This window comes from Astatotilapia calliptera, chromosome 23, assembly GCF_964374335.1.
Source record: "Astatotilapia calliptera chromosome 23, fAstCal68.1, whole genome shotgun sequence".
NCBI classification, from domain to species: domain Eukaryota; kingdom Metazoa; phylum Chordata; class Actinopteri; order Cichliformes; family Cichlidae; genus Astatotilapia; species Astatotilapia calliptera.
The window spans coordinates 45,274,092-45,298,352 of NC_137443.1; the positions used below are offsets into that span (position 1 = coordinate 45,274,092).

Here is a 24,261-nt window from a genome sequence, read left to right on the forward strand (position 1 = left end):
GAATTCTGACGGTCGTTCAGTAAATCTTTGTTTAATCTCTTTATTTGCTTTTTGGAGAAGTGAAGGTACAAAAACCTCGTCAATCAAATTTGCTTCGGTGGACAGAAAACAGCCGTTGTAGACTGTTTGGGGTTACCTTTTATAAGTATTGAATTTTCAAAAGTGAAGTCAGTTCTTCTGACCAGGTTCAGACCAGGATGAACACAAGTATGATACTGGACCCACTAGAGAACTGGTCCCAGCTGTGGGTTCACCTCCTCCTGCTGAACTCATAGGACAGACTCTAATGTAGCATCACGTTCATCGGTCACTCCTGACCTCCTGTGAAGCATGATGAATGTGTAATTAATGACTTCATTATTTGGGGCATTATTGCTCTAAAAATCATATTAATAGTATTATTATTATTGTGCTTTAGGCTGCACTGATAACGCAGAGGTCTCTTCTTCCTCTGGGCTGTTTAAAGGGCCAGTTTGTCCAAAGCTGTGTATATACCAGCTGCTGTCAGGCTTCAGATGTCTGCATTAGTCCACAGTCCACTGTTTGTAAGCCATTGCTTTACTGCAAAAGTTCCCATCTACTGTAAAGAAATGGAGATAAGCAGGCACATAATATGAAAAGGCATGCTGTAGCTGACTTTGTCTTTTCTGATCCATCGGTTTGTGTGGCTCTTTCCACAGGAGGGACCTAACCCACACTTTATTTACTTATATGATAAGTTTAGTGGAGTGTAGTGCAAAATACACAGTGTTTACTTTTAATTTAACAACATGAAGCTGCATCAAGTTTCCATGGTGACTGCTCAAGAAATTCTGCATTCATAAATAAACATCAGACTGTCAAAAGAGCTCATCTGTGGGAGACCACCGAGCTGAGAGCATTTTCAGGTCCAGATCCCCCGTACGCCATCGTTGGAGAGCAGTTGACGTTTTTCTTCCTGACTTTGATTTGAACACGTTTAAATGGAAAAGAGTCAAGGAATCTATAAGCCTATCAGGGTATGTGACGCTTTTGCTTTTACTGCATTTCAGTCATTTGAAGAATTTGATGTCGTTTTAAAAGTTGACAAACTGAGAATCATTTTAAGTAACAATGACTAAATTGCTATTTCTTTGACAGGTGTTGTTCAACACACCGATTTATGAATTAGCTGTAAAGATCTGCTGGTATCTTCCGGGCTACAAGGCTCAGGTTAGACCCAGATTCATGCAAACCAAAGCTGACAGAAAATATCAGGTCATTTCTGAGGACCTGAGAGTGGTGGTGATTAAATGTCTCCTTTACTTTTAGGTTGCGATAATGACGGAGTTTCTCAGACTTCAGCAGGAAGATCTAATTCCACCGAACCTCACTGCTGAAGATCTGAGAGATCTTTTGGTGAAGAAGAGCAGGGAGACGCTCAGAGAGCAGTGAGTTACTGTCACGCCTGAAAGTCTGTTTGTGATGACGTGTAAGTGCTGAGAGAAAACCTCTGCTTTGCTTTCTTTTGAAGGCTGTGGGAGTTTGAGTTAGAGGATTTTGACGAAGAGGAAGCCAAACCTCTTCTAAGGCTGGTAAGACGAGAAAACCCACAAGACTTTTTTTTCATTACGTGCACATAACCTTTACACATAAGCGCACTGTAAATGTGTTTTCTGTTTCAGGTGTGGGCGGTGAACGTCAGCAATAAAATGAGGGACGTTGAATTTGAAGCCAGGTTGCTTCTTCAGTTCCCAGAGGCCGTACCTCCTAAATTTCAGTGAGTCACATGTAACATACAGTTATTAACCCTGTAAGACCCAACCCATCAAAAAACAGCCAGAAAATTCAGATTCTTTGGAACTGAGATGTTTATCAACCCTTTAAACAAAAGCCACACATGAGTTCTTTGCTATGTCATGTTGTGTATGATTTACTTTTATTGTGTATTTATTTTTTGTATCACATTTGATACACTGGGTGTTTTTGGCAACTTTTTGTTAACGACAATGTTAACTTTAGACTAAAAAAGAGTTTTGTCCACAACATTTAGAAATTATAGCAAGTATTGATCATGTTGATGAGATCGAGGTCTCAGAAACTCATGTATGATACAAAGGTGGTTACAGGGTTAACAGTCCAGCTACAGTGTTTCAATATTTAAATGATGCTTTGAATATGTTTAACAGATAACTCTTATCATGTTTTTCTACAGAGCACCTAAACTCCTCAGCGTGGTGAAGGATTACGTTGAAATCCTGAAAAAGAAGCAGCAGGAACAGCCTAACAGCAAACTGCTCACCGCGCAGGAGGTAGTGGTCGAGGTAGTTCCCCGCGTTCTCCAGGGCTTCTGGGAGCTTCCTCCTCGTCCCCTCCTAAACATGGCCTCCCAGAGTCTAAGTATCCTCTCCACCAGTGTCACCAAGGCCACTTTAGATCGTGTCTCCAAGAGCCTCACGGCGATGGAAACACAGGCCGTCTTCACCCGCTCTATCCGAGACGATCTGGTCGACAGCATCCTGACGGAGATTAGACAGAAATTTCCTGAAGAAATTCTGTCTATCCAAGTTGCAAACTTTGCACCCCTGTTGCTGAAGACCATTGCTGATGTAGCAAGGATCCGGATATGTGAAATCTTTGAGCCCCCTTCAAGTCCTGATGTGAAGAGCACAAATGGTGAGCGCTCCTCTGACGGCCTTTCAGTGGCAAATGTTCCACCAGCCGAAGAAGCTCTGTCAGAAAGTGTTGCAGAGCCCGACGTTCCCTGTGAGGAACTTCTTTCTGAAAGGGCATCCAGTCTGAGTACTCGAGACCTTACGATCGAAGGAGCTCTGTCAGAAAGTGTTGCAGAGCCCGACGTTCCCTGTGAGGAACTTCTTTCTGAAAGGGCATCCAGTCTGAGTACTCGAGACCTTACGATCGAAGGAGCTCTGTCAGAAAGTGTTGCAGAGCCCGACGCTCCCTGTGAGGAACCCTATGGCGAGTCCAAATCCTGTGTTGAAGGTGAAGATCATATGATCAACGGATCTTGTTCTGAAATTGGGCCGGTTCCTGATGTTCCCTTTGAGGAACCTTTTCCAGAACCTGAAGCCAGCATGAAGTCCGAAGACCGTCAGATCAAGAAGAAGAAAAAGGGCTTCTTCAAAAGACTGAGAAGTCTGTTCTGCTGCTGTTGCAGACCAAAAGTCACCGACTGACACTGAAGCTGTGACCCAGTGTTGGTGTTGCAGTAACTCTAAATATGTAAATATGTTCCTTAATGATTGTTCTTCATGTTTTTGGGGGTTTCTTTAGTTTTCAGTGGGCTGGGTGTTTTTTCTCCTCCGTGTTCTTTACTTGATTCTTGTTCATAGTTCCTGATTTGTTTTCCTAGTTCTTGTTTCTTAGTTTGTAGTTTCTTGAGTCCACCTGAGTTTCCAGCAATAAAAGCTGCCGATTCAAGTTTCATTCCACGTAAGAGTCCTGTGTTTGGGTCCTACTACCTGCCTGTCACAGCACACCATGACAGAAACTTTATAAACTCATTCATATTTCTACACGAGTCTCCAGCTATGTTAAAGATTTTTTTTCTTTCAAACATTTGTAAGAATCTCTTATGGTTCTCAAAATACTTCCACAAGTCCAGTAAGTGTAGTGCAGTAACATATTGATGGTATTATTTTTAATAATTATTTATTATTTTTAATGCACTTTGAACTGAAACTGGTATATAAAATGTACTTCCTGTAGAAAATGCAGTGTGAATGCTAATAGCTGAATAGCTTGAGTTGAATTTTTATAATTGCTGAAATCTTTGGTGAAAAACATGTTACAGTTTTTGCCCGTTGCTTGAACACATTTTGCAAAACGTCGCTCATTGTGCCAAAACTCTAAACACAAGTAAACATGACACATCAAAATATACCATTCACATCTGTGCCAAACTGAAACTCTGCTGTCAAAACCTAACATTCCTCTGTCAAGATGTAACTCTGTTGACAAAATGACACATACTTGCATCACATGCAGATCAGATCAGGGGGACACACTAGTCTACTTCATATAAAACACTGCAGTCTTTCATTGTCATTGTTTATTCTGAAGGCACATTTTCAGGAGACACAAACAACCAAAAAAAGCAAATAGGCCTACTCAATATTGTCCACTGCAGCACCATCAATTCAGATAAAGCAAAACACAAACATAATACAGTAATAGAAAAAACACTATACTGTACACACAAAAAATCATGACAATTGTGCATACGTGGGCTCATGGATCCCGCCGTCTGTTGGGGTCTGGCCACAGGACCTCATCGACATCGCAAGCAGTGTCTTCTCCCGCTGGGCACCGGGGAAAATATCCTCTTGCATGTCGAAACCATCCATGGATTGCTGTCACCTGAATGTAAATAGAAATATATGTGGTGGCCCCTAGAGACAAAACACATACAAACTCCAAAGCACATTTCTAGCTTGAACTGAACTTCCAAAACAGAGCTACCTAGAACAGCGGTCCCCAACCCCCGGGCCTCGGACTGGTACCGGTCCGTGAGTCGTTTGGTACCGGGCCGCGAGAGTTGAGGCTCAGGTGTGAAATGTCTGGTTTTCAGGGTTTTTATTGCTTTTCAGCGTTATTTTATTATCGTTTTTATCATTAACTCGGTTTTCCTGGGTCTTTTCACGTGTGTTATGAATAAATCTTCTTTTTCGGTACCGGTACTAGTTTTATTTTGTTGTATTTATCCGTGACACCTTAAAGGCCGGTCCGTGAAAATATTGTCGGGCATAAACCGGTCAGTGGTGCAAAAAAGGTTGGAGACCGCTGACCTAGATCACGTAAATGACACAATTGAAAGCATGAAAGCATATGTGTATTGTTTGTGTATTTATGCACAAGCATTCATATATATTCAAATCATTAAAAAAAAAAAGTTCATTTGCCTGTTACTACCACACACCAAATCTGGTCGTGGTACTTGGTGAACTGAGAGACACAACAGCAGAGGTCACTATTAATGCTATAAAAGAGGCCTTTGCAAGACATGCAGTTGCCGAGACTGTGGTATCGGACAACAGGCCGCAAGTTTCATCAGAACAGTTCAAGCACTTTGCTAAAGAGTACCAGTTCACACATGAAACGAGCAGCCCCAGGTACCCCCAAGCCAACGGGGAGGCAGAACGCGCTGATCGTACCATTAAAGACTTGAGAGGACTGTGACTACAGCAGAGCACTGCTAGCGTGCAGGGCCACCCCACTGGAACATGGGCTCTCACCGGCACAGTTGCTCATGGGGAGACACCTGCGTACCTCTCTGCCACAAGCTGCTGCGAAGCTGGTGCCAAAGTGGCCCGACCTACAGGCTTTTCGCGAGAAGGATGAGGAGGGGAGGCGTGAGCAGGCAAAACACTACAACCGCAGACATAGAGTCAGGACAGAAGGTGTGGATTACTACTGAAGGAACCACTGGAGCAGTAGTTGGACCTGCCAGTGCTCCCAGATCTTATGTGGTAGAGACAGACAGGTTTTCTAAGGAGAAATAGGAGCCACCTCACACCAACAGGGACTGTTACCAGATCTGGTCGAGCGGTGAGACCTCGTGTAAGATTGGATGTGTAATTCTCTGAAGTTATCCATTCAGGCCCTATTCAAAGCTGGCTTAGGCTGTTAGAGATGTTTACAATTATGTGTTTCGTTTAAATGTAAGTGAACAAGTGAGAGATGTGTATCATTTTAACGTTTGATAATGCTCTGCATTCCTGTTCTTGTGAGCTGAGTGAGTCATTGTGAAGTATGTCTTTAGCTAAAAGGAGGTGTAGCGGGAGACTACTGTACCCATAAGGCTGTGTGTGTGTGTGTGTGTGGGGGGGGGGGGGGGGGGGTATGATCTAAATTATAATATTGCTGACTGTCTGAGGCAAAATTTCCCCGAATCGAATCGAATCATGGATTGAATCGATTCGGGCAAGGGCGTCGATTTGGCATGGACGGAGGGGACATGTCCCCACCAATATCCAGCGATTATTGAATTGTCCTCACCAATAATTTGATCTCTTCGAGTAAAGAAAAGCAAACCTGATAGAAAGAAGAAAAAAAAGATCTGTCAACGTCTCATTCACCCAGCGGTGCCGAAAGAGTTAAATTACGTCCTGTACTGGAGTCCTACCTCATGTGACAAATATGGCCAATGTGATTGGCTGAACCTTTCAGGGAGCTCCGTTGAGTTTTAGCAGCGGCAAGCCTGCGCTCCCAGGAGGAGAGGAGGACGGCAGCAAAGAGGAAGAACCTGGATATAAGAAAGTATTTTTCAGAGAAACCTGTAAGTCACTTAAAGCCAAGTTCACTCATAATGTCACGGTCTGGCTGGCAGACCGTGGGGGTGTAGGGAAGGAGGACACAGGCGCGGTGCTCTATGTACAAGCAGTGCGTTTATTTACAGCGATGGACAGACATGACAATAAATCCCGTGCTCTCCCGACTCCCGTGACGTGTCCTCTTCCCAGTGCTAGTGCTCCTGTCTCCGCTTCTCCGTGATGAGCACCCCGTGCTCGCTGTCCTCTCGTCTCCCCGTAACTCCTGGGGACATAAGAGAGAGGAAGCCGTCAGACACACAATAATGCAGCAGACTCAAACTAGGAACTGGTCGAGAGACTGACGTGAAGCCACGCAATGATCCAGCGTCGGAGAGAGCTCCACCACACTCTCAAATAGCTCCTCCGACAGGCCTGATCAGCTGCAGGTGTGGCCAATCACCTGCCAGGGCCACACACACACACACACACACACACACACACACACACACACACGTCTACAAGCAGGGAGAACGAGGGACAGCAATACAAAATACATACATTATAATATTAGTCCATAACTGCTCAGGGTCCTGGGTCTGACACATAAAATGTGTCCGTCACAATAACGTTGCAGGCTATGCTAGGCTTTGGCCCACATCAGTCTAAAACTGTATGTAACCATGAATAACGTGTTTTGGAAACTAACAGCACAACATGCAGCACTGTTAGTTCTCTCAGTCTCAGAGCAGCGTTTCTAATTCTAATCTAAGTGAAGCTGTCAGAGAAAACAGCAGCCTCGAGCAGCCAGGATATTAGTTTACAGAGGCTGTTAGAATTATATGCCTAACGTTAAAATGTTGGTGACACAAGAATTTCATCTTAATGGCACTGACGTATTCATAGGTCATAGTTATGATTTTGCAAATATTCCACCTTGTAGTGCAGTTTGCACAACTTGTTTTAAAAATGCACTCAGCCTACAAACATTACTGATCAGTCAAGATCTGCACAAAGTGACAGACACACTGAAGCAGCTCCACATTTTATTCTTATTGTCATGTATGTCCTATTTGTCAGGTGACAGAAGAAGCAACACAAAGCTCAGAGAGCAATGGTGACACAAGATCACAGGTGGAATTGGATGATGACGCAGAATGAGAAGAGCGAAAGTGGATCGCTAAATGAAACGGATGAACCAGAACTGGTTTGTAAAAATGCTGCAGCTTCAGTGGTGTGGAACTGGTTTAGCTTTCGTCCGTCAGATACACAACAAAGCACTATTTTTGGTAGAGCATGCTAGCGGGCCGTCGTTATTACCGTGTTGTTTGGAAAATACGGCGCACTTAAAATCAATCCTTTGATTTTTCTGAAAGTCGACAGAGCCCCTTATAACCCCGTGTGCCTTATGTATGAACTCTGGTTGTGTTTACTGACCTCGAAACGATTTTATGTGCACGGCGCTCGAAAATCTGTCAGATGTTTCAGTACGACTTTGCTAAGCTACCACCGCTTGATGGATTGTCGGAGCGTTACGGCTGTCGTAGGCAGGAGCCTCGCGGAGTGAGCCATGTCTCCGTGACGACCAGGACACAGCAGTCACGGACGATTGGCTGTGCGGCGAGAAGTAGGTTCAGTTCGTCTATTTTGTTGACGACCGACCGTGCGCTGGTCAGAAAGATGCTCGGGAGCGGTGGTTTGAAAGGCTGCTTCTTTAGCCTGGCCAGCAGGCCCGACAGGCATCCCCGCTTTTGTTTGCGTTCCTTCCGCCGCCTGCGTTTCTTGGCAGAGCCGATAACAATCCACGGAGCACCCGATGTTCTCGCTATCTCCGGGGGGATGTTGTGCACCCTCTGATAATCACTGGTAATGGGGATCTGGCTGTTATATCCGATCTTGCATAATTCCAGATGGTTGTAGGAAAATTTGGCTTCACAATAAGGAAAACAAAAGAAGAAGAAAAAGTGGAGAAACAAAAAAGAAAGGCACCCAAGTGGAGAGCATAGAGCCGCTGCGTCTGTGCGCGCCGCCATCTAGTATACTTCTTCTAGTACACAGCCTGGAGGTGTGTTTGGGGTCATTGTCCTGTTGAAAACTGGTCCCTAAATGCAATTTCTCAACGAGAAGTTTGGGCTCGGGTGAGTCTGCGTGCTGAAGATATCTACCTATTCGGAACCATGGTAACAGGGTTCTGGCTGATCGGAGCTGGCTTGAGAAAGCGGAACCGGCTGTTCAAACCCCCACAAGGCTGCCCGCTGGGATTGGAACGATGGGAGAGACGTGAGTTTCTCAAAATGGGCTCATTGAGTCAGCACGGATAAGATCTTGGAGAGACTACGGCTGCTGTGAATACTCAGAATAAGATCTCTGACTGCAGACTGGATACATCTCGGAAGGGCTCGCTCAGAATAACATCTCTGGGCGCAAATTGGATGACATCTCGGGGAGGCACACTGCCGTGAGTTCTCAGAATCGGCTCCTTGAGCACAAGAATGACAACATCACAGAACGCAAGTATGGCGAAGCTCGCGGCTCTCCAACGGGAGATTGAGAGACCAGTGTTGGACTGTAGAACTGCTTTGAAATTCATATGAGCTGTTCGCACTAAAGTAAAAAGCACCATCACTTATGCGGAGACCCTCTCGGCGCCAGCTGTGGGCTCAAGGCTGGAGCCGAACAAAAACACCCTGATAACGACTGTGTTGAGTCTGTTCCTTCCTATTCCATGCAAGGCCACCTGGGTTGGCTGGAAGACTGTTTACTTAGCCTGGCAGGGCGAAGGACACTGTCTCAGCTGAACCCTGGACACACACACACATACAGGGAGTGCAGAATTATTAGGCAAATGAGTATTTTGTCCACATCATCCTCTTCATGCATGCTGTCTTCCAAGCTGTATAGGCTCAAAAGCCTACTACCAATTAAGCATATTAGGCGATGTGCATCTCTGTTGATAGGTTTGTAGCTTGAACCCATCCGCTGGAACGTTGAAGACAATATAATTACACTGCAAAGCAAGACACAAGTAGGCAAAGACTTCATGTTTCTCGTGCACGGGAGAAATGACCGGACAAAGCGCCATTCCTTCGCTTGACCCCAGTCACTCTCGTCCGTCCTCCCGTACCACTGTTCTTTTATTGAGGTTACATGAATATGCATAGGTTCATTAACATATGACGTCTACATACACACAAAGAGTACCTTGCCTGTGTGTGTGTGTGTGTGTGTGTGTGTGTGTGTGTGTGTGTGTGTGTGTGTGTGTGTGTGACTTGTGTGAGGTCAAGATGTGACCCTGTGAAGACTCCCCAAAGCTGGTGCCAGAAGTCTGGGTCCATCTAACAAAAGGCTCTTATACTTAAACAGATATACGTGTGTTTGCTATACCATAAATCAGCAAAAGAAGATACGACCTCTCCTCTGTAGGGGAGTGAACTCACCCCCCTCTTCATGCTACACAGAGTTGTTACAGACCTCCTAGAATGAGACATTCTTTCAATCTACAAATGATTATATACTTCTATGCATATATAAGTAAATATTTCTAAGCATAAATGACAATCAACAATACAAAACCTATCACTCCCTATTCTGGTATTTTAAAGAGTACTTAGCAGAAATATTAAACAACCTAACTAATAGGGTTGCAAACTCCCAGCAAAAAAAAAAACTAAAGGGAACCATCGCCCACCCTCTGCCTCGTGGTGCTTAATCGACATAATCGACTTTAATTTAATGCATGTATTTAAAAAAAATGCACAGAAATCAATTATTTTTCAACAATTAAATAGATTCAACATCTTTCTTCAACAGAACTGCAGACTGCACAGATGGTATCTTCCCAAAGGAAAAAGTACTATAACTTACTAGGGTATATATTAGACTTAATAGTTACTATATACAATATTAGATTTCTATACATTTTACGTTAGATAAAAACTTTGGTTATAAGATTCAGATAATTATTTATTAAAAGTGAGACATTTTAAACGAGAATAAGAAAGAAAAGTATTTCTTTGTGCCCCCCTTTTCCCTGTTAATGCCCCAGCTGGCCCCCTGGCAAAACCGTGCTAGACCCGCCCCTGCACAGTTACCAGCTGTCAGCTACTTATAGCATTAGGCATTAAAGTAATATTAAATAAATTCTAACAACAGCTTATCAAGCTTAAACGTGCTGCTGTGGTTTATCTGCTGGTTTCCTCTTTCTGGCGCAAAGTGGGAAACAAACAAGAGAGACGGAACTTGCGATCAGCTGATCATTGATTAGTTTCATGATTGAAGTAGCAGCAGGAGAGGGAGGGGGAGAGGAGGCGCGGCAGTCGCTCCATATATCGGTTGTTAAGCTTAACGTGGGAATGCGTTACAAACACTGAGAGAGAAACTTACAAACTTGCTTTACTTCTCTAGGACAGCTTTCACTGAGAAGAAATGCCGATTTGGAAACATGTAGCGAGGCGCTAAATGCTCCACCAGACAACCGAGAGGTCTCTTGTTGTCACATGCAAGAAAGCATGCTCTGAAGAATATCCAGGTAGATAACTGTGGCGATATGTTGGTTATATTACTTTAAAGTGCAACTGGCTAATTCTTATTTTAGCCAACTCGAAAAGTAAAAATGATGCAACGACCTTGAAATAACACATTTATCTCACTGAAACATGTCATTTAAATAAAAACATTTACTGAAATTAAAATAAATATACTGAATATAATATGGCTCAGATTTAATGGAATATAATTATCCTTTTGTGTTGCTGTTAAAGAAAGGGATAATGTGTGATTACTGTTTTTAAACTATGGGCTACAAACTAAATCCTTTTATTATTTCTGTCCTCGGTTTTAACTCATTAATAATCATTAGGATGAAGCCCCCTAAAAAACAACGTAAAGGTCATGAAAATGTAAACAATTTGGCATTTTGATGATGCATCATCCACATTAAAAAGTAGAGATCATATCAGCCCTGTATTTACTTGTATCGGATACATAAAAAATCTTTCCGTATCGCACAGCACTACAGAAAGCTCTTTTCTAGGGTTGTATTAAACATCTGTAACTACCGTAACTCCTGATCCATTTCCTCAATTAAAAGAAGTCCAATGATTCCTGAGAGCAGCAACTCTGCGCTTTTCATTAATATTTGCATCATTACGGTAATCCCAGGTACATTGTTGCAGCAGCCCCGTGAAGGCAAAGGTTGAGAGAATAGTGAGTGAGCGTGATGGAACAATGTTATCACACGTTTGGCTTCTTTTTACCATGTTTGTTTGTTTTGTTCTTTCATGTGTTATTTACCAAGATTTGGATGGTGTTCTGCCTCGAGTTACCATAATGTCCCGAACATCACAAAAAAGCAGCTTTCAAGAACTGCTGAAATTTCTCATTTGCCCCAATGGTTCAAGACTCAAGTTAGGCTAAAAACACTGGGACCAGTTTAAATGGGTTCATGTGTGTCAGCTGCATCGTCACTGCTGCTCTTATGTTATGTGTTTTTGTTGAAAACTAGGTGCTGTTTGGCCTTAATGATGTCAAACTTTTCATTCACTTGTTTGCTCCTAAATACGTTTCTATTGCAGGTCTTTTCCAGTTGAAAATGTGAGTGAGCACTACACAAATTACTGACACTGAAATACACTGAAAAGAAAAACAACTAAACTAAATCCAAACAAAAACAACTAAACGAAGTAGTTACACACGTTATAGAATATATATACTGGGCATACAAGCCTGGCCTAAGCTTTCTGTCAGGAAGACTGCAGCAGTCCAGGAGTTGGGTTAACTGTCTTTAAGTCCCACAGAAGAAATGTTTACATCAAAGTGCTTGCCAGGCTTAATCCAAATTAGGTACAGCCATACTTGAACTTATCATTGTATAGTATGTGGGACTATGAGCAATGGTTTTCTGGAAACAGAAACAGGCAATTTTATCATTAGTAGAGTCACAAATAACTAGAAAAACAATTGAAAACATAATGTACTCAACACAGCAATATCTCACAATATCCACAAGGGGTCACTATAGCTCATATATTGCCTAAATAGCACGTCATACAAATTGCCAATCATAAGGCACGGACATGGCAAGCTAGCCACAGTTAAACTAAACAATAGAAAAGTCCTTTATTTGTAATACCGCTGGATGTAATGACTGCGGGAGATTACAGCCACTGCTATTAACTTAGTGCCAAATAATCCTACCAACATGGTATCAAAGAACTGAGGCATAACTTTAACATGCACAAACAATTATAACAGCTTCATGCGAGTCATCCTGCCAAAAGGACTAACACTCACAGGTTCATAAACACACAACTTAATCACACGAAACAACTGCGATGCTCTGCAGTGGCACCTTTAGTCACTCCCACTCTGCGTGCTGAGCACATGCCCACTGATACGCTTATTTCCTTTGAGTGTGCTTGATTTCTGCCTCTAGACATTCTGAGGCCGAGTCAGAGCAGGAAACTTGAGCACACGTGGTCTCATTAAATCAGACAGCTGGAGTCATTTAAAAAGGATCTTTTAAGCAGTGCTGTCCCTCAGCTTCATAGTAGATCCATCTATGGATCAGTTTGAAAATCCTAGCTGTCTTCTTTCCAGTTATCATGTTACAAGATTTTAAGAAAACTTGAACGCTGATCATGAGTTGAATGCCACTGATCTTCAAAATCATCCAAGCTTTTTGATAAATGCACACAAAAGTCGGGTGTCCATGCCACCCGCATGCAAGGTGACAAAAATACCCCAATCAGCCTTTCAAGCTGACAGCTAAAGAAACCATTTCACCAGATTTAGCTTCTTGGATATTGTGTTCACTGTACTGTGTTCAAAATGTACTTCTCATTTAATAGAAGAAATGTAATCATGTCAATATAGAGGATTTCAAATTCTCACTCCTGTTAATTAAAAAAAGAAAAAAGTAGGATAAGACATGAGAAACTCGTTGAAAAGGACAGTCTCCATTATAGCACCTCATGGAAGCTTTGTTAGACGACCTGTCATTAAAAACTAGAAAGACCATCCAGCATCGGGAGCTTTCAGACTTCCAGGTATGACAACAAGCCTATTGCTGGTTTGCCCACTCTGACTGTGTCAGTATTTGCTCCACATACCAACTGCTCTGACCCTAAAGTAAGCCAGAATCCCACACAGCCATATGTAGGCACATTCCAACCACAAAGAATAACTGGGGATTCTTCATCCTGTAAACATCCTGAACAACTGGTTTTGGTGGTTTGATGGGAACAGATCCTCACCTGATCAGGAATACCAACGATCACCCCACCACTCATGTCTTGTTGGGAAATGTTTGCAGTCCTCAAGCTGTGAAAGTCATCAGGTGCAGCAGTCATGAATACCATGTAAACATCCCTGTTGGTAGGACAAACAAATAACAGTGGGATTCATTCGAGAAAACAGAACTTGTTTGATTCCCTGTCTGACAAAAAGAAATTAATGCAACGTAAAAATTAGATTTAAAAAATCAGCAGCATCATATGTAACCATGTCCTAATTTACATATTGTTATAATTACACAAAATTTGTTCTAAAGCCCAAACTGCTCCTGGTATATCTGACTTTTAGCACCTCCAAGCCTGTAGTCATCTTGGTTATTAGTTAGGCCCCTCCCCCGTGTGTCGCTATGTGTATAGGCACTGTTAATGCTAGCATGAACAGATCATTCTTGCTGGCTGTTGTAGTGGCTTGAGCTAACTCTCATCCCAACTGTTTATATTTGGTTATAGGAGCTGGAGTGGGCATTAATGCTCCACAATTTACAAGCTGGTACCTGCCGCTAATCCATGGTTAAAGCCTTTACCCACATCAACACTGCAGGCAGAGGCTAACATCTGCAATACTATTAATAATTACACATAACTGTAGCAACAACAAAGAGAGGCTCGAACAAGAAAGGCTTGAAACCCTTAGAAAAGACTGATCAGAGTTGGTTCAATGAACTCTGATCATGTTCATTCGGAGTTAAGCTCGTGTGTGTTTAGAGACAGAAAGCCATCATGTTACCAGGATTCTCCAGAGAAACACAGAAATAAAGAGCAGAGCCTCCATCTTCATTTAGTGGACAGAGGAATATGATCACAAATCAGTGTGGGCCAAAATTTGTATCTTAAAAACTAGGAGGGGATAAAGTTATACCAACATACTGTAATATTTTTATAATATACACTAGCAAGCTTTCATGCTGTGTGTGATATTAAAAATATTGTATTGTGTGATATCACATTCTATTGTGATCCAGCATTTTAATCTGACCTTTGATTTCTAAATGCTTCATTAAACTGTCAAATATACAAATATAGACAACTGTGGGATTTGTCTAAAGTATTTGCATATGCCATAGAAATGTTAGCACTCACAGTTTACTGGGCAAGGTTTATGCAAAGTTTCAACAAGACCAGTCCACTTATGACAAACGCGATCATACGAGCATTATAGTACGATGCAGTCTCTGCATGATATGACTATCTATTCAGCTGTAACCTGACAGGGACAAAGTCTAGGAGACAGAAACTGAAGATAGACACCATTTACTGATGGACCTGTTATATTAGGTGACAATTCCACGTGAAAGTCTAAAGAAATGAATACATACAGGGCAAGTCTTTATGAGGCAAACATGATGTGCATCTCACACGAAAGCGATTTAGGTGATTTTCTGTGAGAAATGTGTAAAAAGATCCGTACTCTGAATTTCAGATACTATTGATCTGTTTGTTGTGTGTCTGAGGGTTTACGCAGGGACGTTGTGTGTAAGCACTGATTGCTACAGTAGCATCCAATCAATGCTTACAGTGCAAAGAAACTGGCCTACAGTCTGACAGCTGCATTAATGTCTACACAATCTAAGAGTTTGAAAGATGGACACACGTGAGATGATCATAAATCCACAACAGAATCCTTTCTGTCCTAACATACTGATGAGAAAATAACTGAAGCACTCGTGTCAAGAACAACAACAAAAAAGGGAAACATGCCTAACTTGGATTTCAGCTGATTTAAATGGCTCATTTTGAACGTTGACATATACATCAAGGAATGGACCAGCCACTGCACTGATGTTAAACCAGTTCAGAAGTTCATTTATCATCATGAACCACCAATTTATGAGCAGACAAACCAAAGTGCACTCCAAGATTCAGTTGCTTGTAGAAGCACGTTTAGCAGCAACAGCTCAAAGTCATTGTTTTCTGTATGACTATCAGTCTCTCACATCATTGGGGATTCATTTAGGCTCACTCTTCTTTATAATGTTGCTTCACTTCATTGAGGTTTGCACAAATTTGTTTATGCAAAACTCACGACCACACGACTTCTATTAAGCTGAGCTTTAAACTTTCTAAAATATAAAACCTGCTAGACACCGGTGTTGTGCCAAAAAGTGATTGTCTGCCAAAAACTGATTTCTGGTATTTGCCAAAAAGTGATTGCTCGTATTTAAACTGCTATAAGTAACTTGTTGGGCTATAATATGTGAAACATATGTCAAATGCTTCCCTCATGGATGACATAAAGTCATCTTGAGCCACAAACAACATTCGTGTAACAAGGTAGAAGCCGCGATCAGTTTTTGGCAGCGACTTTTATATAACCTTTATTTATGTAGTTAAAAAAAATCTCATTAACATTAAACATGTCTTTTGAAAGAGTAAGTTGGCCAAGAGGACAGCAGCAATGGCAGCAAATATTACAATAGTTCAGTAAAAATATTTTAAGTGGGGATAAAGGAGCGGATTGGTTATAATGTAAGTACAGGGTGGGCCATTTATATGGATACACCGTAATAACATGGGAATGGTTGGTGATATTAAAGTCCTGTTTGTGGCACATTAGTATATGTGAGGGGCAAACTCCTCAAGATGGGTGGTGACCATGGTGGCCATTTAGAAGTCGGCCATCTTGGATACAACTTTTGTTTTTTCAATAGGAAGAGGGCCATGTGACACATCAAACTTATTGGTAATGTCACAAGAAAAACAATGGTGTGCTTGGTTTCAACGTAAACCTCCAGCAGAACCAGGCTCAGGGAGGGGCGGGGCCATCTGCTGACCGGTTGGGGTGAGAGAAGGAAGACAGGATGAAGACATGCTGTGGAAGCGAGACAGAGATTAATAACAGATATGATTCAATGCAGAGAGGTCTGTTAATACATAGTGAGTGAACCAACCAACCACAGCATCTGTGGTGAGAGAGTCATCAAGGAGTTCAGGCACTCCATCAAGCTCACAGTCACAGACTCATGTGAGATTCTAGAGTTGCAGGGCTTCCTCCAGAGCAGCTGTTAGAAACACAGCTGCATCTTCTTTCTCTCACACACAGAAAAGAGTGAGACAGAGTGAGGCATCAGGGAGTTTAATTACCAGCTTTAAGACAAATGAATGAGAGTGCTGAATGATAGCACTCATGAGTGGTGCAGCATGCTTTAATTACTACCCACTAGTGAATGTGTCAGCAGCTGAAACTGTATTAATGGTGATTTAAAGAAACGAGTCCCAGTGTGTAGACCAGGCAAGCTGCTTCACTTGTAACACACTGGCAGAAACCCCAAGTCAGTTAGGATGACTACCTGAACATTTGAATGTTTCCACTGGTCACTGAGGTGGTACGTTACAGGGATCCAGTCTGTTCATTTACAGGACTCTACTAGAGCTGCTTTGCATGACTCACAGTTGAAATAATGCTTCTTTGTCTGATGCAGGGCCTTGGTTCACCCCATCAGTCGTGCAGGGGGTCGTCTGCTCTGCAAAAGTGCACTTTAATGTAAACTGTGCAGCAGTGCTGCAAACTAATCCAGACGAAATAAAAGCACAATGTCAGGAGCTACTGCAGTTCAGCATCAAACGTAGGCCAAATCAATCATTAATATGATTTTCATGATCATCTTGTTTGTCTTAATGTTCTTATGATTCAAAGAAACATCCAGCAGCTGTGAGATCGGCTGTACTGATTTAAAATGAAGTGTGTACGGCCCCAAAGCCTCTGAATGAGCTGCAGATGTGTTTCAAACTCCTGTAACAAAAGCAAACATGTCTGCATACCGGCTAACTTTGTCCACACACTGTTTCTGCTCTGCAGGTTTCACAGATGAAGATGCAAATAGTGGAGGATACGGGGATGGAGGAGATTGGGTTGGACTTTCATTAATATTTTGTCTGTTAGTTTGGGCTGTTTGTTGTTCCTGCTGCTTCCGCTGTCGTCATAATTACCTGCAAGGAACTAAAGCCATTATAGCAGCATCCTCCTGAAAACAACATCTGCTCTGCTTTTCCACAAGAATGAAGATGCAGAGGTCTGGCTTTAGGATCTGAGCTCAGATAACATCTGGAGTTTAAAGCATCATTTTAATCTTCTTCTGCACAAAATGGCTCAGTCGAGTGCTGCCAACTCCAAGAGGTTTTCGGAGGATCGGGTGATGGAGATCTATAAAGTAGGAGTAACATTATATAGCTACTATGTCAAAATTCTATAGTATGGTATATGATATGGCACAGCCCTGCTGTAAAGATCAAATGTGTGACAGTGAAAGGTGCTACAAAGAAGTCGGGAGAGAAATGCTGCAGAAAAGTCTCTTTAGCAAACAACGAGCAAACATAAAGCCCGTCCATTTCACATTTAAGGCAGGTAGTATGTTTGTTTTTCTAATGTTGACAAACTGACCCTCCATCCATCCACTTCTGCTGATCCTTTTCAGGGTCGCGGGGGCGCTGGAGCCTAACCCAGCTGTCTTAGAGCGAGACAGACTGAAGACCTGTCCAGTCCGCTGTCCCTACTAAGTGCATGTCCTTGAAACAGTGGAATAAAAACTAAAGCAATGACAAATAATGATCCTCATCATCAACATTACTACCGAAATGTGAACTAGCAAGTACAGCCTGAGCCCATAGAAACAACATCTTTGTAATCTGTAACAGTTTTGGATTTTTGGACATGTTAAACAACTTTTAAAGGGTTTTTCACAAAGATGCTGAACATTAAATGCAGGATGCCACAGACATCCATTTTAGCCAACAATCTGCCATCTTCACCTCCAGTGTTCAAATAAAACGGAGACGTTGTGACATCAGCAGGAGACAGAGATCAGCTAGAGACACGCAGACAGTTTAAGCAGGCTGCTGTTCAAGTGGAGGCTGGTATGAATCCTGCTTCTGTTTATGTTTCCTGTTGAACAAAAACTTGACCAGAAACTGACATACCAACTTTCAGACTAGCAGATCCATCCTCCTTCCCTCCATCCTCTGTGTGTCCTTCTGTCTGACCTGCAGCTGAGAAACAGGTGTGAGGTGTCAGCTGTCAGGTAGGTGATGAGTGAAGAACAGAACAGAATCCATTTCCTCTTCAAACTGCTGTCAGACATGAGCTGTGTCCCAATTCGTCGGCTGCATCCTTCGGAGGACCCGGCCTTTGCGGTCTACGTGGGCCGGGATGGTGGGGACAGAGAGGCTGTAACTACATCTGCTGGTGTCACTGTGACCTCAGAGCAGTTTACATGAAACATGAAACGAATTACAACTTTTGCGATATTGACCAGCTCATGATGCAGAGTGTAGACTGTATCTGTGATAATGAAAATGATTTAAGGACTGGTTTATGACACGTCTATAAAAAATATAAAGTCTGTACAAATGTGAAACTACAAAGTTAAAAGCAGCTGGAACGACAGCTGTTCAAAGCTGAACACTTACATCAGCCAGAAGACAGAGTGAGTCCTCCATCTCTCTGAAGGAGGCCATCGTGGTGAGCACAGATGCAGCAGCAGTGTGGATGTGTCCACTCTCACAGTGTCTCTCTTTCAAGTTTGTCCTCACATTCTCAAAAAAAGAACATGTCTATGCAGATGCCCAGAGCCTAACAACACACCCGCTATAAAAACTTTTGCACCACCAGATTTTCATATACTTACATTTGAAAGTGTTCGTCTCCTGCATTAACTCCCACTTCGATCACTATCATTATCAGAAAAATATCTCCTGTATGGCCCGCAATGAATCCTGGGATATGTTGGGCCACAAAGGACACACCTGACCCATCCTTCAAATTCAGGGAAATGAAGGACGCATTTGGAAGACTTCAAATTTGAACAGCCTTCGTCGCGTCCATGTGATACAATTTCCTACAAATGTGGCATTCGAAGCATCCTCTCCCTGAATTTGGAAACACCCAATGTGATGATAGAGAGCAGGAAGAACCAGTCTCAACAAGAGACACACACACCTGATTTCCTGTAACTGCAGAGGGGAGGAGCCACCCGAGCAGGTGGGAACAGGAAGAGAAACAGCTGAGCCTCCGTCAGAGCAGCAGGAGGACGGTGGAGCTGAGGCAGGGTGAGTGTTAACACCACATTGTTGTAGTTTTGCTGTCAGAGTCTCTGAGTGTGTTTGTTTGTGTGACTGTAGAGAGAAGAAGAGTCACAGTGAGCTCTGTAGCTGTGATTGGCTCAATAATCACCTTCAATGGACTGAACGCAGAGAACGAGCCGAGGAACCTGACAAACCTGTTTGTGTGTGTGTCTGTGTGTGTGTGTGTACCTGTTTAGACATGTTTGTGAGGACAAAGAGTTGGTATGCTACTATGTGGGCTAATAGAGTCCCACAAAATGGCCGTCCTCACGAGTTTGAGGATATTTTTGAGGCTTTTTGGTGTCCTCACTAAAATCTGAAAACAAGTGTCTGTGTGTGTGTCTGTGTGTGTATGTGTCATAAAGAGAGTCGAGTTCACGGTCGCACACTTTCTATCTCAGAGGCTGTATCCCAATTCTTCGGAGCCCCTCTGATGACATGGTCCAAAAAATAAATCAATTGTGGCCACAAAATACTACTTCGTGCGCACGAAATGCTAATTTGTGGGCACGAAACACTTGACCAATAACCGTGATCCTTCCCAGGCCCTTGCAGTTGGTTGACAATAAAATCTATCCCAGCGTCCAGGCCCTGTAAAGCAACTGGGCTCTCAGTATCCTGTTTAAATGTCTCTCCGTAATAATGGTTCCTTGCATTGCAGGCTTTTCAAAATGCATTGTAGCTCATTCCCAGCCTAAAATAAAACTCACTCATACCGTCTCTGTCCACGGTGTATAGGTTTAGCCTACTCTCATGCTTGTGTCTCTACGCAGCTGTCCAGGAATTGTATCAATATGATATGCGCACGTTATCTATTTTGTTGCCACAAATGAGTAATTCATTGCCACGTTATACCCATTTCATGCCCACAAATTAGCATTTCATGCGCACGTTATACCTATTTCGTGCCCTCGAAAATAGTATTTCGAGGGCACGAAATAGTATTTTGTGGCCACAATTTATTTATTTTTGGGCCATGTCATCAGAGGGGCTCCGTACAATTCAGGTTCTGCAGCCTCAACGATCCTCAAGGGCCACGTACTCAAGGACCGCTAAGGCCGGAACTACGAGGCTTGTGAAATGGGCGGTCTAGCCTCCGTCGCGCTGCCCCGGTTGCCTAGCAACCATGATACTAACAGCTGGAAACGTTTCACACAGCTTTGTTTGACAGAAATGAAGGAGAACATATTTTAGACATCTTTGTGAAGGACGCATTTCGAGCAGCCTTTGAATTGGGAAAGCCTTCGGTGCGCCACTGTGACGTAATCGGCCTTAAAATGCAGCCTTTAAGGCTACAGACCCTGAATTGGGATACAGCCTTTATGAAAGTGCGACGTTTGAGCCACTTCCTGTTCTCAGTGCCGGCGTCCTGATCACCGAGGTTTCTGTTGCTCTGATATCTGATATTGATTATATCGGTAAACAGGCTGTAGGCAGAAACATCAGGTCTGATCTGAAAATCCCTTCAAAAACAAACTTTAAGAGTTTTATGTCCGTGTGAGGCCGCACGCTGATTGGATAACCACCTGTCAGTCTCAGGGTATTAGCCAATGAGCGCGCAGATTCACAGTAAGATCTTATCACGTCATTCTTTTAAACTAAAACATCGACAGTAAAACTGTAACGTGTCCTGTGATCTATAAACACTCTGTGATGAATAATCTGAAGTCATTTTGAACCTGACAGTAGTTTCCTGTCACAGAGCAGAAGCTGCAGGCAGTTTTTGGCACCTTTAAATTTAATTTATTCCAAAATAAATCAATAAAGGTAGAAAAGAACTCTCAGTGACATTAAAAATCTATTTTTAAAGACAGATGTGACCAAGTGCAACAAATATAAGATGAGATGTTTACAGATATTTGAAGTATTGATCATATGTAGAACACAGAGCAGGTCCAATAACAGAGTCATCCTGCTCACAAACAGCAGTTTGGTTTCATGAGCTCACTTCCTGCAGTGATCCTCAGCTTCTCTCCAAAGGAGCCGTAACATGTGGGCTCCTCACCATGATGATGACCCCAAACACACTGAGTTCCTTCATCCACCTGATCATGTACTTATTAAATAATGTGATGGTTTTGGTGTTTTTTAACACTAGGAAGGCCCAGGCTTCTACCTTTCTACCTTTAAAACCCGCCACCAGCCAAATGGCTGGTAGGCTTTTAGCTAAGCTTTAGCTTCAGCCAAGTGGAAGCTAAATTGGCTAGTCATTCATATGTATATTAGGTTGTTACCTGGGAATTCTGGAGGGAGGGGAGTGGGGGTGTGTGATTGAGGGCGTGGGGGAGCTGCTAAAAGCTGTGCACAGTCACCAACTTGGAGTGTTTCAGTTTGCCGTCTTAGGGAGGACATTTTTACAAATAATAATAAAAAGTGAGAGTACATTCCAACATTTTCAGCAATCACTCACAATCCTGGCACTGCCATGGTATCTGTAGTCTGCATTTACCTTGGCTTGGCTTCCTGATCAATTGTCCACTACCAAAAGGAAGCCAAGCCCTGTGATCACACCCTGTTTTGTTGTAAAGGATGACAGGGCTTGATCAGTCGTCCATTGTGGCATCGTCCATTGTGGCATCAATGTGATCACACCTTGTTTTGTTGTAAAGGGTGACAGGGCTTGATCAGTCGTCCATTGTGGCATCAATGTGATCACACCCTTTTCCCATCAAGTTTTGGGTGGCCTGCGACCTAAAATCCAAGTACATTTGCAATGTCTTCCCATATCTTGGCAAGGACCCCAATCGTCCCACTGGGGAGAGACTTTCTGAAAATGTAGTAATGAGGCTGATGGAACCATTCCTAGACAAGGGCAGAAATGTTACCATGGACAATTTCTTCACATCGCTTTCACTTGCGCAAAAACTTCTTGGACGGAAAACCACCATCCTCAGCACAGTCAACAAGATTCGCAGGGAAATTCCTCAATCCACTAGACAGACAGATCGCAGTGAATTCACCACTCAGGTATGTTGCAGGTCTTTTGTGGTTCTATGTTTATGTGTTTCATTGTGTGTAAAAGGGCTATGGAAATAACAATTTATCTTATTTCTTAGGTGTTTTCAACCTCTGCTGCCACGTTGACGGCGTATGCGGCCAAACGGAAGAAGACAGTCTATATTCTTAGCAGCATGCACAGCGTGGTTCAGACTGATAACACTACCAAAAGGAAGCCAAACACGGTCACCCTTTACAACAAAACAAAGTGTGGCGTGGATGTGATGGACCAGATGGTTCGGGAGTACACTGTCCGCAAAGGAACACGGCGCTTGTAAAAATGTGTACAAATGGTTGGTTTTTTGTACCGTTTTTATCAATAAATCTCAGCAACAAAGGACATACACCCATGTGTGTTGATTTCTCCCTAAGATGGCAAACTGAAACACTCCAAGTTGGTGACTTTTGGAGATTTATTTCCCTGGATGATTGAGAATGCATCAAACTGAAACACTCCAAGTTGGTGACTGTGCACAGCTTTTAGCAGCTCCCCCACCCCCTCAATCACACACCCCCACTCCCCTCCCTCCAGAATTCCCAGGTAACAACCCAATTTACATATGAATGACTAGCCAATTTAGCTTCCACTTGGCTGAAGCTAAAGCCTAGCTAAAAGCCATTTGGCAACTCTCCGGGTTTTATAGGTAGAAAAGCCAAATGGCTGGGCTCTGGGCCTTCCTAGTGTTAAAGACTTTGAGCCTCTAAAATAACTGGTTTGGACTTTAGTGCCAAAGCTCCAACATTAGAAAGCCGTCAGTGTGATGCTTCCAGTACAACAGCACCTCTGAGTGTGTGTGTTTACCTCTCAGACTAACTCCACCCTGACATCAAGAAGATGGAGGAAGAGGACGGAGCAGCATCCAGCTGTGTGTCTGTGAGGAGTGACGGGGTTACACAAACACCTCCACCTTACAGTCATGGACCTGCAGCAATAATGTAAGAACACTACTAACTTTATTAGTCATTTCAACATAACCATGACAGAATCATTGATCTGTGATTGGTTCAAACTGTTTGATCTGAGTTTGATTTTTATTGACTTGTTTTCTTGCTAAGATCTGAACTCTGTAAGTTTAAGTGAAGTCAGTGCAGCAGAATCAGAGAGAAGAGCTGAGAACAAACTGAGTTCATTCAGAGACAGAAAAAACTGGCTGATGATTGGCTGACCTGTCAGCGTTATGAGGCAGACACAATATCACAGAGGGATCAGCTGATCATATGGCTGTCAGAGAGAACTGATCAGTTATTGATGTTTGTGTTTGCAGAGGTCAGAGGTCACAGTCTCCAGTATCCAGCTGTGTGTCTGTGAGGAGTGACTGGTCCAGAGAAAATCCTCCAGAGTTCAGTCATGAACCTGCAGCAACAATGTTCTTCAATCATGGAGCTCAGCTGACCATGTAAGAGAGCTGCTGACTCAGAGTTCAAAGGTTGTTTCTATAAATGTTCTGCCAGTGACATCATAACTTAACCTAACACTGGTCTGTGTATGAAGTATCATTTAGTGGCAGTTGTTAAAGTTGTATAATGATGATGCTAGTTTGGGGTGTATTTTCCTGCTGATGCAAATGCATCTACTTTGCCCTTTGTCTGGTGATTTGGACAAAGACGTCCAATGAAACTCAGAACGACACAGTTTGCACCACCAGCAGGCAGAGGAAGTGGCTGACATCCAGAAATCCTACCAGTGG

At 42.9% G+C, this 24,261-nt stretch overlaps 1 protein-coding gene and 1 long non-coding RNA gene across 2 annotated transcripts in view; one reads left to right on the top strand and one right to left on the bottom strand.

The window, feature by feature from the left end:
- Positions 1–24,261, top strand: part of LOC145423961 (NACHT, LRR and PYD domains-containing protein 12-like) — a 943,237-nt gene that overhangs the window by 39,004 nt on the left and 879,972 nt on the right. The window lies entirely within an intron of this gene.
- LOC145424034 (uncharacterized) lies at positions 6,347–6,721 on the bottom strand. Its single transcript, XR_013904989.1, has 2 exons — positions 6,594–6,721; positions 6,347–6,513 (listed from the first exon to the last, which is right to left on the bottom strand). It is a non-coding gene; the product is annotated as an uncharacterized LOC145424034 (long non-coding RNA).